This window comes from Triticum dicoccoides, chromosome 5B (assembly GCF_002162155.2).
Source record: "Triticum dicoccoides isolate Atlit2015 ecotype Zavitan chromosome 5B, WEW_v2.0, whole genome shotgun sequence".
In the NCBI taxonomy this organism is placed as follows: domain Eukaryota; kingdom Viridiplantae; phylum Streptophyta; class Magnoliopsida; order Poales; family Poaceae; genus Triticum; species Triticum dicoccoides.
In genome coordinates this window covers 88,205,830-88,221,001 of record NC_041389.1, presented here as the reverse complement: position 1 = coordinate 88,221,001, position 15,172 = coordinate 88,205,830, and the positions used below count along the sequence as shown (strand labels likewise).

Genomic DNA, 15,172 nt, shown 5'->3' with positions numbered 1-15,172 from the left:
CGCTCTTCGCGCCACAAAGCCGCCCCAAGACGCGCGAGCAATGACCATCGAGCTTAAACATATCGCAAACGTCAAAAATAATATAACGGGATTAATATATATCACGGACGTGCGATATGTTTGTCACAAGGCGCAAAAAATAACTAAAAATGGAATGCAACACGAGGACTTCCCAGGAGGTCACCCATCCTAGTACTACTCTCGCCCAAGCACGCTTAACTTCGGAGTTCTAATGGGATCCAGTGCTTTACTGCTGGTATGATCACATCCGACATGTTTCCCCGTCTTCGTCCCTTATGCTTGCCACTCCCAGGTCCGCTCCGAAGACCATTCTACATTCTCACTACCATTACAATCGTTCCCTAACAATGGATAATGTCCTATACTACTTACTCTCCCGCTCAATCACGGAGATGAGTTTTCCACCCCTCCCTCCATACCGCAGTAGCACGAGTTTTTCCCACCCCTTTTAGAACGCGCTCTTCGCGCCACAAAGCCGCCCCAAGACGCGCGAGCAATGACCATCGAGCTTAAACATATCGCAAACGTCAAAAATAATATAACGGGATTAATATATATCACGGACGTGCGATATGTTTTTCACAAGGCGCAAAAAATAACTAAAAATGGAATGCAACACGAGGACTTCCCAGGAGGTCACCCATCCTAGTACTACTCTCGCCCAAGCACGCTTAACTTCAGAGTTCTAATGGGATCCGGTGCTTTAGTGCTGGTATGATCGCATTCGACATGTTTCCCCGTCTTCGTCCCTTATGCTTGCCACTCCCAGGTCCGCTCCAAAGACCATTCTACATTCTCACTACCATTACAATCGTTCCCTAACAATGGATAATGTCCTATACTACTTACTCTCCCGCTCAATCACGGAGATGAGTTTTCCACGGCTTCCACCCCTCCCTCCATACCGCAGCAACACGAGTTTTTTCAACCCCTTTCAAAACGCGCTCTTCGCGCCACAAAGCCGCCCAAGACGCGCGAGGAATGAGCATCGAGCTTAAAGATATCGCAAACGTCAAAAATAATATAACGGGATTAATATATATCGCGCACGTGCGATATGTTTGTCACAAGGCGCAAAAAATAATTAAAAAGGGAATGCAACACGAGGACTTCCCAGGAGGTCACCCATCCTAGTACTACTCTCGCCGAAGCACGCTTAACTTCGGAGTTTTGATGGGATCCGGTGCTTTAGTGCTGGTATGATCGCATCTGACATGTTTCCCCGTCTTCGTCCCTTATGCTTGCCACTCCCAGGTCCGCTCCAAAGACGATTCTACATTCTCACTACCATTACAACCGTTCCCTAACAATGGATAATGTCCTATACTACTTACTCTCCCGCTCAATCACGGAGACGAGTTTTTCACGGCTTCCACCCCTCCCTCCATACCGCAGCAACACGAGTTTTTTCCACCCCTTTCAGGACGCGCTCTTCGCGCCACAAAGCCGCCCCAAGACGCGCGAGCAATGAGCATCAAGCTTAAACATATCGCAAACGTCAAAAATAACCACCCCTCCCTCCATACCGCAGCAACACGAGTTTTTTCCACCCCTTTCAGGACGCGCTCTTCGCGCCACAAAGCCGCCCCAAGACGCGCGAGCAATGAGCATCGAGCTTAAACATATCGCAAACGTCACAAATAATATAACAGGATTAATATATATCGCGCACGTGCGATATGTTTGTGACAAGGCGCAAAAAATAATTAAAAAGGGAATGCAACACGAGGACTTCCCAGGAGGTCACCCACCCTAGTACTACTCTCGCCCAAGCACGCTTAACTTCGGAGTTTTGATGGGATCCGGTGCTTTAGTGCTGGTATGATCGCATCTGACATGTTTCCCCGTCTTCGTCCCTTATGCTTGCCACTCCCAGGTCCGCTCCAAAGACGATTCTACATTCTCACTACCATTACAACCGTTCCCTAACAATGGATAATGTCCTATCCTACTTACTCTCCCGCTCAATCACGGAGACAAATTTTCCACGGTTTCCACCCCTCCCTCCATATCGCGGCAACACGAGTTTTTTCCACCCCTTTCAGAACGCGCTCTTCGCGCCACAAAGCCGCCCCAAGACGCGCGAGCAATGAGCATCGAGCTTAAACATATCGCAAACGTCAAAAATAATATAACAGGATTAATATATATCACGCACGTGCGATATGTTTGTCACAAGGCGCAAAAAATAATTAAAAAGGGAATGCAACACGAGGACTTCCCAGGAGGTCACCCATCCTAGTACTACTCTCGCCCAAGCATGCTTAAGTTCGGAGTTCTAATGAGATCCTGTGCTTTACTGCTGGTATGATCGCATCCGACATGTTTCCCTATCTTCATCCCTTATGCTTGCCACTCCCAGGTCTGCTCCAAAGACGATTCTACATTATCACTACCATTACAACCGTTCCCTAACAATGGATAATGTCCTATACTACTTACTCTCCCACTCAATCACGGAGACGAGTTTTCCATGGCTTCCACCCCTCCCTCCATACCGCAGCAACACGAGTTTTTTCCACCCCTTTCAGAACGTGCTCTTCGCGCCACAAAGCCGCCCCAAGACGCGCGAGCAATGAGCATCGAGCTTAAACATATCGCAAACGTCAAAAATAATATAACGGGATTAATATATATCACGCACGTGCGATATGTTTGTCACAAGGTGCAAAAAATAATTAAAAATGGAATGCAACACAAGGACTTCCCAGGAGGTCACCCATCCTAGTACTACTCTCGCCCAAGCACGCTTAACTTCGGAGTTCTGATGGGATCCGGTGCTTTAGTGCTGGTATGATCGCATCCGACATGTTTCCCCGTCTTCGTCCCTTATGCTTGCCACTCCCAGGTCCGCTCCAAAGACCATTCTACATTCTCACTACCATTACAATCGTTCCCTAACAATGGATAATGTCCTATACTACTTACTCTCCCGCTCAATCACGGAGATGAGTTTTCCACGGCTTCCACCCCTCCCTCCATACCGCAGCAACACGAGTTTTTTCAACCCCTTTCAAAACGCGCTCTTCGCGCCACAAAGCCGCCCCAAGACGCGCGAGGAATGAGCATCGAGCTTAAAGATATCGCAAACGTCAAAAATAATATAACGGGATTAATATATATCGCGCACGTGCGATATGTTTGTCACAAGGCGCAAAAAATAATTAAAAAGGGAATGCAACACGAGGACTTCCCAAGAGGTCACCCATCCTAGTACTACTCTCGCCCAAGCACGCTTAACTTCGGAGTTTTGATGGGATCCGGTGCTTTAGTGCTGGTATGATCGCATCTGACATGTTTCCCCGTCTTCGTCCCTTATGCTTGCCACTCCCAGGTCCGCTCCAAAGACGATTCTACATTCTCACTACCATTACAACCGTTCCCTAACAATGGATAATGTTCTATACTACTTACTCTCCCGCTCAATCACGGAGACGAGTTTTCCACGGCTTCCACCCCTCCCTCCATACCGCAGCAACACGAGTTTTTTCCACCCCTTTCAGGACGCGCTCTTCGCGCCACAAAGCCGCCCCAAGACGCGCGAGCAATGAGCATCGAGCTTAAACATATCGCAAACGTCAAAAATAATATAACGGGATTAATATATATCGCGCACGTGCGATATGTTTGTCACAAGGCGCAAAAAATAATTAAAAAGGGAATGCAACACGAGGACTTCCCAGGAGGTCACCCATCCTAGTACTACTCTCGCCCAAGCACGCTTAACTTCGGAGTTCTGATGGGATCCGGTGCTTTAGTGCTGATATGATCGCATCCGACATGTTTCCCCGTCTTCGTCCCTTATGCTTGCCACTCCCAGGTCCGCTCCAAAGACGATTCTACATTCTCACTACCATTACAACCGTTTCCTAACAATGGATAATGTCCTATACTACTTACTCTCCCGCTCAATCACGGAGACGAATTTTCCACGGTTTCCACCCCTCCCTCCATACCGCAGCAACACGAGTTTTTTCCACCCCTTTCAGAATGCGCTCTTCGCGCCACAAAGCCGCCCCAAGACGCGCGAGCAATGCGCATCGAGCTTAAACATATCGCAAACGTCAAAAACAATATAACGGGATTAATATATATCGCGCACGTGCGATATGTTTGTCACAAGGCGCAAAAAATAATTGAAAAGGGAATGCAACACGAGGACTTCCCAGGAGGTCACCCATCCTAGTACTACTCTCGCCCAAGCACGCTTAATTTTGAAGTTCTGATGGGATCCGATGCTTTAGTGCTGGTATGATCGCATCCGACATGTTTCCCCGTCTTCGTCCCTTATGCTTGCCACTCCCAGGTCCGCTCCAAAGACGATTCTACATTCTCACTACCATTACAACCGTTCCCTAACAATGGATAATGTCCTATACTACTTACTTGTTGGAAATATGCCCTAGAGGCAATAATAAAAGTATTATTATTATATTTCCTTGTTCATGATAATTGTCTTTTATTCATGCTATAACTGTATTATCCGGAAATCGTAATACACGTGTGAATACATAGACCACAATATGTCCCTAGTAAGCCTCTAGTTGACTAGCTCGTTGTGATCAACAGATAGTCATGGTTTCCTGACTATGGACATTGGATGTCGTTGATAACGGGATCACATCATTAGGAGAATGATGTGATGGACAAGACCCAATCCTAATACTAGCACAAAAGATCGAGTAGTTCATTTGCTAGAGCTTTGCGAATGTCAAGTATCTCTTCCTTTGACCATGAGATCGTGTAACTCCTGGATACCGTAGGAGTGCTTTGAGTGTATCAAACGTCACAACGTAACTGGGTGACTATAAAGGTGCACTACAGGTATCTCCGAAAGTATCTATTGTTTTATGCGGATCGAGACTGGGATTTGTCACTCCGTGTAAACGAAGAGGTATCTCTGGGCCCACTCGGTAGGACATCATCATATGCGCAATGTGACCAAGGAGTTGATCACAGGATGATGTGTTACGGAACGAGTAAAGTGACTTGCCGGTAACGAGATTGAACAAGGTATTGGATACTGACGATCGAGTCTCGGGCAAGTAACATACCGATAGACAAAGGGAATTGAATACGGGATCGATTGAGTCCTTGACATCGTGGTTCATCCGATGAGATCATCGTGGAACATGTGGGAGCCAACATGGGTATCTAGATCCCGCTGTTGGTTATTGACCGGAGAACGTCTCGGTCATGTCTGCATGTCTCCCGAACCCGTAGGGTCTACACACTTAAGGTTCGATGACGCTAGGGTTATAAAGGAAGCTTGTATGTGGTAACCGAATGTTGTTCGGAGTCCCGGATGAGATCCCGGACGTCACGAGGAGTTCCGGAATGGTCCGGAGGTAAAGATTTATATATAGGAAGTCCTGTTTCGGCCATCGGGACAAGTTTCGGGGTCATCGGTATTGTACCGGGACCACCGGAAGGGTCCCGGGGGCCCACCGGGTGGGGCCACCTGCCCCGGGGGGCCACATGGGCTGTAGGGGGTGCGCCTTGGCCTACATGGGCCAAGGGCACCAGCCCCAAGAGGCCCATGCGCCTAGGGAACCCTAGAGGGAAGAGTCCTCGAGGGGGAAGGCACCTCCGAGGTGCCTTGGGGAGGATGGACTCCTCCCCCCCCTCCTTAGCCGCACCCCTTTCTTGGAGTAGGGGGCAAGGCTGCGCCTCCCCCTTCTCCCCTGCCCCTATATATAGTGGAGGGGAGGGAGGGCATCCATACCTGAGCCCTTGGCGCCTCCCTCCCTCCCGTGACACCTCCTCCTCTCCCGTAGGTGCTTGGCGAAGCCCTGCAGGATTGCCACGCTCCTCCATCACCACCACGCCGTTGTGCTGCTGCTGGATGGAGTCTTCCTCAACCTCTCCCTCTCTCCTTGCTGGATCAAGGCGTGGGAGACGTCACCGGGCTGTACGTGTGTTGAACGCGGAGGTGCCGTCCGTTCGGCACTTGATCATCGGTGATCTGAATCACGACGAGTACGACTCCATCAACCCCGTTCACTTGAACGCTTCCGCTTAGCGATCTACAAGGGTATGTAGATGCAAACTCTCCTCCTTTCTACTCGTTGCTGGTCTCTCCATAGATAGATCTTGGTGTTACGTAGGAAAAATTTTGAATTTCTGCTACGTTCCCCAACAGTGGCATCATGAGCTAGGTCTATTGCGTAGATTCTTTGCACGAGTAGAACACAAAGTAGTTGTGGGCGTTGATGTTGTTCAATATGCTTACCGTTACTAGTCCAATCTTGTTTCGACGGTATTGTGGGATGAAGCGGCCCGGACCGACCTTACACGTACTCTTACGTGAGACAGGTTCCACCGATTGACATGCACTTGGTGCATAAGGTGGCTAGCGGGTGCCAGTCTCTCCCACTTTAGTCGGAACGGATTCGATGAAAAGGGTCCTTATGAAGGGTAAATAGCAATTGGCATATCACGTTGTGGTCTTGCGTAGGTAAGAAACGTTCTTGCTAGAAACCCATAGCAGCCACGTAAAACATGCAACAACAATTAGAGGACGTCTAACTTGTTTTTGCAGGGTATGCTATATGATGTGATATGGCCAAGAAGAATGTGATGAATGATATGTGATGTATGAGATTGATCATGTTCTTGTAATAGGATTCACGACTTGCATGTCGATGAGTATGACAACCGGCAGGAGCCATAGGAGTTGTCTTTATTTATTGTATGACCTGCGTGTCATTGAAGAACGCCATGTAAACTACTTTACTTTATTGCTAAACGCGTTAGTCATAGAAGTAGAAGTAGTCGTTGGCGTGACAACTTCATGAAGACACGATGATGGAGATCATGATGATGGAGATCATGGTGTCGTGCCGGTGACGATGATGATCATGGAGCCCCGAAGATGAAGATCAAAAGGAGAAAAATGATATTGGCCATATCATGTCACTATTTGATTGCATGTGATGTTTATCATGTTTATGCATCTTGTTTGCTTAGGACGACGGTAGTAAATAAGATGATCCCTTACAAAATTTCAAGAAGTGTTCTCCCCTAACTGTGCACCGTTGCTACGGTTCGTCGCTTCTAAGCACCATGTGATGATTGGGTGTGATGGATTCTTACGTTCACATACAACGGGTGTAAGACAGTTTTACACAGCGAAAACACTTAGGGTTAACTTGACGAGCCTAGCATGTGCAGACATGGCCTCGGAACATGGAGACCGAAAGGTCGAGCATGAGTCGTATGGTAGATACGATCAACATGAAGATGTTCACCGATGATGACTAGTCCGTCTCACGTGATGATCGGACACGGCCTAGTTGACTCGGATCATGTGATCACTTAGATGACCAGAGGGATGTCTATCTAAGTGGGAGTTCATAAGATGAACTTAATTATCCTGAAATAGTCAAAAGACCTTTTGCAAATTATGTCGTAAGCTCGCGCTTTAGTTCCACTGTTTAGATATGTTCCTAGAGAAAATATAGTTGAAAGTTGATAGTAGCGATTATGCGATCAGTAGAAAGCATATGTCCTTAATGCACCGCTCAGTGTGCTGAACCCCAACGTCGTTTGTCGATGTTGCGAACATCGGACATACACGTTTTGATAACTACGTGATAGTTCAATTAAATGGTTTAAGTAGAGGCACCAAAGACGTTTTCGAAACGTCGCGGAACATATGAGATGTTTCGAGGGCTAAAATTGGGATTTCAGGCTCGTGCCCACGTCAAGAGGTATAAGACCTCCGACGATTTTCTTAGCCTGCAAACTAAGGGAGAAAAGCTAAATCGTTGAGCTTGTGCTCAGATTGTCTGAGCACAACAATCACTTGAATCGAGTGGGAGTTGATCCTCCAGATGAGATAGTGATGTTTCCCCAAAGTCATTGCCATCAAGCTGCTAGAGCTTCGTGATTAACTATAACATATCAGGGATAGATATGATGATCCTTGAAATATTCATGATGTTTGACACCGCGAAAGTAGAAATCAAGAAGGAGCATCAATTGTTGATGGTTGGTGAAACCACTAGTTTCAAGAAGGGCAAGGGAACAAAGGGATACTTCATGAAACGGCAATTCAGCTGCTGCTCTAGTGAAGAAACCCAAGGTTGAACCCAAACCCGAGACTAAGTGCTTCTGTAATAAGGGGAACAACCACTGGAGCAGCATTACCCTAGATACTTGGTAGATGAGAAGGCTGGCAAGGTCGATAGAAGTATATTGGATATACATTATGTTAATGTGTACTTTACTAGTACTCCTAGTAGCACCAGGGTATTGGATACCGGTTCGGTTGCTAAGTGTTAGTAACTCGAAATAAAAGCTACGGAATAAAAGGAGACTAGCTAAAGGTGAGCTGACGATATATGTTGGAAGTGTTTCCAAGGTTGATATGATCAAGCATCGCACGCTCCCTCTACCACCGAGATTGGTGTTTGCGTTGAGCATAGACATGATTGGATTATGTCTATCGCAATACGGTTATTCATTTAAGGAGAATAATGGTTACTCTATTTTTGAATAATACCTTCAATGGTCTTGCACCTAAAGGAATGGTTTATTGAATCTCGGTCGTAGTGATACACATTTTCATGCCAAAAGATATAAGATAGTAATGATAGTACCACTTACTTGTGGCACTGCCATGTAAGTCATAATGGTATAAAACGCATGAAGAAGCTCCATGTTGATGGATCTTTGGACTCACTCGTTTTTGAAAAGTTTGAGACATGCGAACCATGTCTATTGGTGTATATGCATGAAGAAACTCCATGCAAATGGATCGTTCGGACTCACTTGATTTTGAATCACTTGAGATATGCAAATCATACCACATGGGCAAGATGACTGAAAAGCCTCATTTCAGTAAGATGGAAGAAGATAGCAACTTGTTGGAAGTAACACATTTTGATGTGTGCAGTAGAATGAGTGCTGAGGCATGCAGTGAATATCATTATGTTCTTACTTCACAGATGATTCGAGTAAATGTTGAGTATATTTACTTGATGAAACACAAGTCTGAATTATTGAATGGTTCAAGTAATTTCAGAGTGAAGTAGCAGATCATTGTGACAAGAGGATAAAATGTCTATGATATGATCATAGAGATGAATATCTAAGTTACGAGTTTTGGCACACAATTAAGACATTGTGGAAATTGTTTCGCAATTAATACCGCCTGGAACACCATAATGTGATGGTGTGTCCGAACATCATAGTTGCACCCTATTGGATATGGTGCGTACCATGATGTCTCTTATCGAATTACCACTATCGTTCATGGGTTAGGCATTAGAGACAACCACATTCACTTTAAATAGGGCACCACGTAATTCCGATGAGATGACACCGTATGAATTATGGTTTAGAGAAACCTAAGTTGTCGTTTCTTAAAAGTTTGTGGCTGCGACGCTTATATGAAAAAGTTTCAGGTTGATAAGCTCGAACCCAAAGCGGATAAAATGCATCTTCATAGGAAACCCAAAACAGTTGGGTATACCTCCTAATTCAGATCCGAAAGCAATATGGATTGTTTCTAGAATCGGGTCCTTTCTCGAGGAAAAGTTTCTCTCAAAAGAATTGAGTGGGAGGATGGTGGAGACTTGATGAGGTTATTGAACCGTCTCTTCAACTAGTGTGTGACAGGGCACAGGGAGTAGTTCCTGTGGCACCTACACCAATTGAAGTGGAAGCTTATGATATTGATCATGAAACTTCGGATCAAGTCACTCCCAAACCTCGTAGGATGACAAGGATGCGTACTACTTCAGAGTGGTACGTAATCCTGTCTTGAAGGTCATGTTGCTAGACAACAATGAACCTACGAGCTATGAAGAAGCGATGGTGGGCCCGGATTCCGATAAATGGCTTGAGGCCATAAAATCCGAGAGAGGATCCATGTATGAAAACAAAGTGTAGACTTTGGCAGAACGGCTCGATGGTCGTAAGGCTAATGAGTACAGATGGATTTCAAAAGGAAGACGGACAATGATGGTAAATGTCACCATTAAGAAAGCTCGACTTGTCGTTAAGATGTTTTCCGACAAGTTCAAGGAGTTGACTACGATGAGATTTTCTCACTCGTAGCGATGCTAAGAGTCTGTTGGAATTATATTAGCGATTACTGCATTATTTATGAAATCTTGCAGATAGGATGTCAAAACATTGTTTCCTCGACAATTTTAATGAGGAAAGGTTGTATGTGATACAACCGGAAGGTTTTGTCAATCCCGAAAGATGCTAATAAGTATGCAAAGCTCCAGCAATCCTTCTAAGGACTGGAGTGAGCATCTCGGAGTTGGAATGTATGCTTTGATGATGATCAAAAATTTTGGGTTTGTACAAAGTTTATGAGAAACTTGTATTTCCAAAGAAGTGAGTGGGAGCACTATAGAATTTCTGATGAGTATATGTTGTTGACATATTGTTGATCAGAAATGACGTAGAATTTCTGGAAAGCATATAGGGTTATTTTGAAAGTGTTTTTCAATGGAAAGCATGGATTAAGCTACTTGAACATTGAGCATCAAGATCTATAAGGATAGATCAAAATGCTTAATAATACTTTCAAATGAGCACATACCTTGACATGATCTTGAAGGTGTTCAAGATGGACCATTCAAAGAAGGAGTTCTTGCCTGAGTTGTAAGGTACGAAGTTAAGACTTAAAGCTCGACCACGGCAGAATAGAGAGAAAGGACGAAGGTCGTCCCCTATGCTTAAGACGTAGGCTCTTCAGTATGCTATGCTGTGTACCGCACCTGAAGTGTGCCTTGCCATGAGTCAGTCAAGGGGTACAAGAGTGATCCAAGAATGGCTCACAGGACAGCGGTCAAAGTTATCATTAGTAACTAGTGGACTAAGGAATTTTCTTGATTATGGAGGTGGTAAAAGAGTTCGTCGTAAAGGTTACGACGATGCAAGCTTGACACCTATCCGGATAGCTCTGAGTAGAGAGACCAGATACATATAATGGACCAATAATTTAGAATAGCTCCAAGTAGAACAGTTGTTTGGAATAGCTCCAAATAGAGCGTGGTAGCTGCATCTAGGAGATGACATAGAGATTTGTAAAGCACACACGGATCTGAAAGGTTCAGACCCGTTGACTAAAACCTCTCTCACAAGCAACATGATCAAACATAAAACTCATTGAGTGTTAATCACATAGTGATGTGAACTAGACTACTGACTCTAGTAAACTCTTGGGTATTAGTCACATGGCGATGTGACCTGTGAGTGTTAATCACATGGCGATGTGAACTAGATTATTGACTCTAGTGCAAGTGGGAGACTGTTGGAAATATGCCCTAGAGGCAATAATAAAAGTATTATTATTATATTTCCTTGTTCATGATAATTGTCTTTTATTCATGCTATAACTGTATTATCCGGAAATCGTAATACACGTGTGAATACATAGACCACAATATGTCCCTAGTGAGCCTCTAGTTGACTAGCTCGTTGTGATCAACAGATAGTCATGGTTTCCTGGCTATGGACATTGGATGTTGTTGATAACGGGATCACATCATTAGGAGAATGATGTGATGGACAAGACCCAATCCTAAGACTAGCACAAAAGATCGTGTAGTTCATTTGCTAGAGCTTTGCCAATGTCAAGTATCTTTTCCTTAGACCATGAGATTGTGCAACTCCCGGATACCGTAGGAATGCTTTGGGTGTACCAAACGTCACAACGTAACTGGGTGGCTATAAAGGTGCATCACAGGTATCTCCGAAAGTGTCTGTTGGGTTGGCACGAATCGAGACTGGGATTTGTCACTCCGTGTAAACGGAGAGGTATCTCTGGGCCCACTCGGTAGGACATCATCATATGCGCAATGTGACCAAGGAGTTGATCACGGGATGATGTGTTACGGAACGAGTAAAGTGACTTGCCGGTAACGAGATTGAACAAGGTATTGGATACCGACGATCGAGTCTCGGGCAAGTAACATACCGATAGACAAAGGGAATTGAATACGGGATCGATTGAGTCCTTGACATCGTGGTTCATCCGATGAGATCATCGTGGAACATGTGGGAGCCAACATGGGTATCCAGATCCCGCTGTTGGTTATTGACCGGAGAACGTCTCGGTCATGTCTGCATGTCTCCCGAACCCGTAGGGTCTACACACTTAAGGTTCGATGACGCTAGGGTTATAAAGGAAGCTTGTATGTGGTAACCGAATGTTGTTCGGAGTCCCGGATGAGATCCCGAACGTCACGAGGAGTTCCGGAATGGTCCGGAGGTAAAGATTTATATATAGGAAGTCCTGTTTCGGCCATCGGGACAAGTTTCGGGGTCATCGGTATTGTACCGGGACCACCGGAAGGGTCCCGGGGGCCCACCGGGTGGGGCCACCTGCCCCGGGGGGCCACATGGGCTGTAGGGGGTGCGCCTTGGCCTACATGGGCCAAGGGCACCAGCCCCAAGAGGCCCATGCGCCTAGGGAACCCTAGAGGGAAGAGTCCTCGAGGGGGAAGGCACCTCCGAGGTGCCTTGGGGAGGATGGACTCCTCCCCCCCTCTTGGCCGCACCCCTTTCTTGGAGTAGGGGGCAAGGCTGCGCCTCCCCCCTCTCCCCTTCCCCTATATATAGTGGAGGGGAGGGAGGGCATCCATACCTGAGCCCTTGGCGCCTCCCTCCCTCCCGTGACACCTCCTCCTCTCCCGTAGGTGCTTGGCGAAGCCCTGCAGGATTGCCACGCTCCTCCATCACCACCACGCCGTTGTGCTGCTGTTGGATGGAGTCTTCCTCAACCTCTCCCTCTCTCCTTGCTGGATCAAGGCGTGGGAGACGTCACCGGGCTGTACGTGTGTTGAACGCGGAGGTGTCGTCCGTTCGGCACTTGATCATCGGTGATCTGAATCACGACGAGTACGACTCCATCAACCCCGTTCACTTGAACGCTTCCGCTTAGCGATCTACAAGGGTATGTAGATGCAAACTCTCTCCCCTTTCTACTCGTTGCTGGTCTCTCCATAGATAGATCTTGGTGTTACGTAGGAAAATTTTTGAATTTCTGCTACGTTCCCCAACAGTGGCATCATGAGCTAGGTCTATTGCGTAGATTCTTTGCACGAGTAGAACACAAAGTAGTTGTGGGCGTTGATGTTGTTCAATATGCTTACCGTTACTAGTCCAATCTTGTTTCGACGGCATCGTGGGATGAAGCGGCCCGGACCGACCTTACACGTACTCTTACGTGAGACAGGTTCCACCAATTGACATGCACTTGGTGCATAAGGTGGCTAGCGGGTGCCAGTCTCTCCCACTTTAGTCGGAACGGATTCGATGAAAAGGGTCCTTATGAAGGGTAAATAGCAATTGGCATATCACGTTGTGGTTTTGCGTAGGTAAGAAACGTTCTTGCTAGAAACCCATAGCAGCCACGTAAAACATGCAAACAACAATTAGAGGACGTCTAACTTGTTTTTGCAGGGTATGCCATGTGATGTGATATGGCCAAAAGGATGTGATGAATGATATATGTGATGTATGAGATTGATCATGTTCTTGTAATAGGATTCACGACTTGCATGTCGATGAGTATGACAACCGGCAGGAGCCATAGGAGTTGTCTTTATTTTTTGTATGACCTGCGTGTCATTGAAGAACGCCATGTAAACTACTTTACTTTTTTGCTAAACGCGTTAGTCATAGAAGTAGAAGTAGTCGTTGGCGTGACAACTTCATGAAGACACGATTATGGAGATCATGATGATGGAGATCATGGTGTCATGCCGGTGACGATGATGATCATGGAGCCCCAAAGATGAAGATCAAAAGGAGCAAAATGATATTGGCCATATCATGTCACTATTTGATTGCATGTGATGTTTATCATGTTTATGCATCTTGTTTGCTTAGAACGACGGTAGTAAATAAGATGATCCCTTACAACAATTTCAAGAAGTGTTCTCCCCTAATTGTGCACCGTTGCTACAGTTCGTCGCTTCTAAGCACCACGTGATGATCGGGTGTGATGGATTCTTACGTTCACATACAACGGGTGTAAGACAGTTTTACACAACGAAAACACTTAGGGTTAACTTGACGAGCCTAGCATGTGCAGACATGGCCTCGGAACACGGAGACCGAAAGGTCGAGCATGAGTCGTATAGTAGATACGATCAACATGAAGATGTTCACCGACGTTAACTAGTCCGTCTCACGTGATGATCGGACACGGCCTAGTTGACTCGGATCATGTGATCACTCAGATGACTAGAGGGATGTCTATCTGAGTGGAAGTTCATAAGATGAACTTAATTATCCTGAACATAGTCAAAAGACCTTTTGCAAATTATGTCGTAGCTCACGCTATAGTTCTACTGTTTAGATATGTTCCTAGAGAAAATTATAGTTGAAAGTTGATAGTAGCGATTATGCGATCAGTAGAAAGCTTATGTCCTTAATGCACTGCTCAATGTGCTGAACCCCAAACGTCGTTTGTGGATGTTTCGAACATCGAACATACACGTTTTGATAACTACGTGATAGTTCAATTAAATGGTTTAAGTAGAGGCACCAAAGACGTTTTTCGAAACATCGCGGAACATATGAGATGTTTCGAGAGCTAAAATTGGGATTTCAGGCTCGTGCCCATGTCAAGAGGTATAAGACCTCCGACAATTTTCTTAGCCTACAAACTAAGGGAGAAAAGCTCAATCGTTGAGCTTGTGCTCAGATTGTCTGAGTACAACAATCACTTGAATCGAGTGGGAGTTGGTCTTCCAGATGAAATAGTGATAGTTTCTCCGAAGTCATTACCACCAAGCTGCTAGAGCTCTGTGATGAACTATAACATATCAGGGATAGATATGATGATCCTTGAAATATTCGCGTTGTTTGACACCGCGAAAGTAGAAATCAAGAAGGAGCATCAATTGTTGATGGTTGGTGAAACCACTAGTTTCAAGAAGGGCAAGGGAACAAAGGGATACTTCATGAAACGGCAATTCAGCTGCTGCTCTAGTAAAGAAACCCGAGGTTGAACCCAAACCCGAGACTAAGTGCTTCTGTAATAAGGGGAACAACCACTGGAGCAGGATTACCCTAGATACTTGGTAGATGAGAAGGCTGGCAAGGTCGATAGAAGTATATTGGATATACATTATGTTAATGTGTACTTTACTAGTACTCCTAGTAGCACCAGGGTATT

General features: G+C 45.7%; 9 non-coding genes across 9 annotated transcripts; all 9 read right to left on the bottom strand.

Moving 5' to 3' along the window:
• Positions 1–151: 151 nt before the first annotated feature.
• LOC119313691 lies at positions 152–270 on the bottom strand. The gene has a single exon (XR_005151960.1). It is a non-coding gene; the product is annotated as a 5S ribosomal RNA (ribosomal RNA).
• A 358-nt stretch (positions 271–628) lies between these two features.
• On the bottom strand, positions 629–747 carry LOC119313114. The gene has a single exon (XR_005151505.1). It is a non-coding gene; the product is annotated as a 5S ribosomal RNA (ribosomal RNA).
• A 366-nt stretch (positions 748–1,113) lies between these two features.
• On the bottom strand, positions 1,114–1,232 carry LOC119313850. The gene has a single exon (XR_005152112.1). It is a non-coding gene; the product is annotated as a 5S ribosomal RNA (ribosomal RNA).
• Positions 1,233–1,735: 503 nt separating this feature from the next.
• On the bottom strand, positions 1,736–1,854 carry LOC119313662. The gene has a single exon (XR_005151933.1). It is a non-coding gene; the product is annotated as a 5S ribosomal RNA (ribosomal RNA).
• Positions 1,855–2,221: 367 nt separating this feature from the next.
• On the bottom strand, positions 2,222–2,340 carry LOC119313900. The gene has a single exon (XR_005152156.1). It is a non-coding gene; the product is annotated as a 5S ribosomal RNA (ribosomal RNA).
• Positions 2,341–2,707: 367 nt separating this feature from the next.
• On the bottom strand, positions 2,708–2,826 carry LOC119313660. Its single transcript, XR_005151931.1, has one exon. It is a non-coding gene; the product is annotated as a 5S ribosomal RNA (ribosomal RNA).
• A 367-nt stretch (positions 2,827–3,193) lies between these two features.
• LOC119313668 lies at positions 3,194–3,312 on the bottom strand. Its single transcript, XR_005151938.1, has one exon. It is a non-coding gene; the product is annotated as a 5S ribosomal RNA (ribosomal RNA).
• Positions 3,313–3,679: 367 nt separating this feature from the next.
• On the bottom strand, positions 3,680–3,798 carry LOC119313113. Its single transcript, XR_005151504.1, has one exon. It is a non-coding gene; the product is annotated as a 5S ribosomal RNA (ribosomal RNA).
• A 367-nt stretch (positions 3,799–4,165) lies between these two features.
• On the bottom strand, positions 4,166–4,284 carry LOC119313848. Its single transcript, XR_005152110.1, has one exon. It is a non-coding gene; the product is annotated as a 5S ribosomal RNA (ribosomal RNA).
• Between the last annotated feature and the right edge of the window lie 10,888 nt (positions 4,285–15,172).